This window comes from Carlito syrichta, unplaced genomic scaffold, assembly GCF_000164805.1.
Source record: "Carlito syrichta isolate Samal-C Ts95f unplaced genomic scaffold, Tarsius_syrichta-2.0.1 Scaffold305634, whole genome shotgun sequence".
In the NCBI taxonomy this organism is placed as follows: domain Eukaryota; kingdom Metazoa; phylum Chordata; class Mammalia; order Primates; family Tarsiidae; genus Carlito; species Carlito syrichta.
In genome coordinates, this window is record NW_007249730.1 from 691,525 (window position 1) to 695,687 (window position 4,163).

The following is a 4,163-nucleotide window of genomic DNA, read 5'->3' on the forward strand; positions in this document are numbered from 1 at the left end:
GGAAGGACTGTAGTGTTCTACTTTGTAGAAGTCAGTATATACTGTGAATGTAATTTTGACATTTTCTAATCTTTATATTTATGTTGATATAGATTCATGTGTGGATAAAAATGGCTAAAATTATAATAAACAATAAAAATATTGCATCATGTACAATTTTAAGGTTGAGAGAGCACTGGCCCCGGATGTGAGATTCTATTTCTATTCTACCATGAACTTATTATGTACTTATGTACTTGGTTAAATTATTTAATTGCACTGATTGTCAATTTTCGTTTGTATGACTCAGAATGCAAAATTAGGTCCAACTATACAGATTTTTATATAATTGAGATGAGTTATATAATTATATAATTTTTTTACAAGGTTGTACTGTAATAAACAATGAAAGAATTAAAAATATTCCCATTGTAGAAAAAAAAAATAAAATGAAGAACTTTTCATTTAAGGAAAATGTTAAATGTCTCATTTCTCAGTCTATAAAAACTTAGTTTTCTAATATAATCTCCATTATCACATTGTAGTTTTATCATAATTATAAAAGAATGTCTTTTCAAAAGATGTTACACTGTGTACTAATATCTTATTTGGATTTCTTACCAACTTTCCGGTTCTTAAATGATTTCTTAAAAAGTCCAATTATCCAGGCCAATGTTTCATGTACTCAGCAGTTGACACAGCTGAGAAAACTGTATACAATTTTCTTGAATTGAACTCAGACAATGCCAGCTCACTGAAGCCATGGTGAATTTTACTAGTTTTTTAAAATACTCAAAACAGAAGGTGGTTGATATCTATTCTTCCTTGAGGTGCTTACCTTGCCAATAGCTGGCGTGATTCCATCAGAGTTTTTGACCCAAATTCCCATTTCCTGTCCAAGCTCATAGGGCTTATAAGTACCGCGAGGCTCATCTTTTGTCAAAAAGGGATCCTGCAAATTTTCAAGAACATTGACGCTGGTAAGAGGCTGCCTTATAATTGAGATTTAAATGTTAACTTTCTAGCCAGGCTCAGTGACTCAGCCTGTAATCCCGCGCCTTTGGGAGGCTGAGGTAAATGGATTGCCTGAGCCCGCGGGTTCAAAACCTGCCTGGGCAACTTGGCGAGACCTCATCTCTACAATAAATCAAAAAATTAGCCGGGCGTGGTAGCGCGCGCCTGTAATTCCGGCTACTTGGAAGGCTGAGGCAGAAGGATCGCTGGAGCCCAGCAGGTTGAGGCTGCGGTGGCCGGGAGCATGCCACTGCAACTCCAATCTGGGTGATAGAGTGTGACTCCACCTCAAAATAAAACAAATAAATGTAAACGTTCTAAAACCTTTTTGAAATAAGAATTTCTAATATTCATATAAACAATTTTTTTATATTGTATATACTAAGATATCCCCACCTATTAAGTATGATTACAAACATAATAACTTTCTATTTCTATACATTTTTAGTGCTGCAAAATGTGGACCCAAGTGATGTCAATTTAATTTAACAACATAATCAATTGCTCTTAATTTTGCTTGAAAATTTATGAGTAGATAAATTTTGCTATTTGGCATATATCCCTTCCTATTTTTTTGTTGTTGCTTATTATATAAGATAAAGTCATAATACAATGGGAAACAAACAAAACCCTGAATAGGGAAATAAAAAAATCGGCGTTCTGCTTTCAAGGCTGCTGTAAAAAGTCTGGTTCAGTCACTTAATTTTATGAGGGTGCAAGTTTCTTTTCTACATGATGAAGATGTGTGGTAGGTAAATTCTTAAGTCACTGTTGTTCTCAAAAGTTAATGATTCAAGGAAAGAAAAAAATCTCTGATTCTGTATTGTACTTCCCACAAATACCTATTGAGCCTACCCCAAATCAGTTCCCTTGCTAAACTTTTTATTGCTATAATATATTTATGTATTTTTTCTTTATACATTCCTGTTAGCTTATCTCATTTGGGTAACAAAATCTCATTTGGGTAACAAATTTATGTATCTTGATTTATGCTATGCCATTATTTAAAAAAAAAAAAACAATAAGCCGGGCTCGGTGTCTCAGCCTGTAATCCCGCGCCTTTGGGAGGCTGAGGTGAGTGGATTGCCTGAGCCCGAGGGTTTGAGACCCGCCTGGGCAGCGAGACCTCATCTCTACAATAAATAAATTTTTTAAAAAAGAACGAAAGAAATCAGCCGGGCGTGGTAGCACATGCCTGTAATTCCGGCTACTCAGAAGGCTGAGGCGGAAGGATCGCCGGAGCCCAGCAGGTCGAGGCTGCGGTGGCCGGGAGCGGCCACTGCACTCCAGTCTGGGCGACAGAGTCAGACTCCAGCTCAAAAAAAACAAGAAAACGGGCCCCACGCGGGGTACTCAGCTCAGGCTGGAGACGATGAGAGCTGAGCATCAGTCTCAATCTCAGGCACTTGCTCAAAAAGTGCCATGTTGCCGGGCTCGGTGGCTCAGCCAGTAATCCCACGCCTTGGGAGGCTGAGGTGCCCCTCATTTACCATGGCCCTTGTGTCTGCTGATTAGAGCTCCATCAGCTGATCAAGCAAACCCAGGAAGAGCGTTCACGGAGCGAACACAACTTAGTGAACATCCAGAAGACCCATGAGCGGATGTAGACAGAGAACAAAATTTCTCCTTATTACCGGACAAAGTTGCGTGGCCTCTACACCACTGCCAAGGCTGATGCGGAGGCTGAGTGCAACATCCTCCGGAAAGCCCTAGACAAAATCGCTGAAATCAAGTCTCTGTTGGAAGAGAGGCGGATTGCGGCCAAGATTGCAGGCCTGTACAATGACTCGGAGTCACCTCGGAAGACTCTGCGCAGAGGGGTGTTGATGACCCTACTGCAGCAGTCGGCCATGACTCTGCCCCTGTGGATCGGGAAGCCTGGTGACAAGCCTCCACCCCTCTGTGGGGCCATTCCAGCCTCAGGTGACTATGTGGCCAAACCTGGATACAAGGTGGCTGCCCGGGTAAAGGCTGTGGATGGGGATGAGCAGTGGATCCTGACTGAGGTGGTCAGTTACAGCCACGCCACCAACAAGTATGAAGTAGATGACATTGATGAAGAAGGCAAAGAGAGACATACCCTGAGCCGGCCGCGGATCATCCCTCTGCCCCAGTGGAAGGCCAACCCTGAGACGGACCCCGAGGCCTTATTCCAGAAGGAGCAGCTCGTGCTGGCCCTGTATCCCCAGACCACTTGCTTCTACCGGGCCCTGATCCATGCACCCCCACAACGGCCTCAGGATGACTACTCGGTCCTATTTGAGGACACCTCCTACGCAGATGGTTATTCCCCTCCCCTCAATGTGGCCCAGAGGTATGTGGTGGCTTGTAAAGAGCCCAAGAAAAAGTGAAGTCGGCCTGCAGACTTGCCATCTCTCCTGACCCCCTCAGGGATGGCAAGAAAAGATGTTCTGTGATTGAATAAATATTCTTCCCCATTAAGAAATAAAGTTTTGAATTAAAAAAAAAACCAAAAAAAACAATTACAACACCGTGTTCATAAACTTCAAACATCATGAATTATGTCATATAGGAATAATAACACACAGTGACAATTTCCATCATTACATCAAGATAATGGAAAGAAAAATTACTTTATAAGATATAAAATCTCTCTCAACTACAGCACAAAAAACATCTCACTGCAAACCAACTTTCAGTAATATTCATGCTCCTGGAAGTGGTTATGGAGATGTCTTTTATTTTATATTTTTAAAGTATTAAATGAAAGATAATGTTGTGCCCCCACATAGAGAAGGATTCTTCCAACCTAAGAATCATTCCATTTACTCAATAACTATATTATTATTTATTTAGGATTTTTATGATCAAGTCTTCAAATCCTGACAGACAGGATCATAGATGGAAAAATGTGTTTTTCCTACTACCAATAAGTTAATTTTCTCTTAGAAAGAGCACCAGGTTTTAAAAAATTTACTAAATTCCTTCATCACTTGATGATATGTCAGTGTCATTGAATAATATAAAATGTGCTTATAATTTATTATCCTTAATGACATATAACATTTATTATTATATATAAAATTTTGTTCCCAAAGAATACACTACTGCTTGGAATTCTATTTTTTGATAAATATATGGTAATATATATTTTAAAATGCTTAAAATATGAAATAAAATATTTTGTTTGATCTTCAAAAGAAATTTAC

The 4,163-nt window shown here is 39.5% G+C and overlaps 1 pseudogene across 1 annotated transcript; it reads left to right on the top strand.

Moving 5' to 3' along the window:
- Window positions 1-1,728: 1,728 nt before the first annotated feature.
- Window positions 1,729-3,430, top strand: LOC103264240 (annotated as a pseudogene). The gene is made up of 2 exons (XR_002482190.1): window positions 1,729-1,741; window positions 2,509-3,430. The product of XR_002482190.1 is annotated as an SAGA-associated factor 29 pseudogene (transcript).
- The last annotated feature ends 733 nt before the right edge of the window (window positions 3,431-4,163 follow it).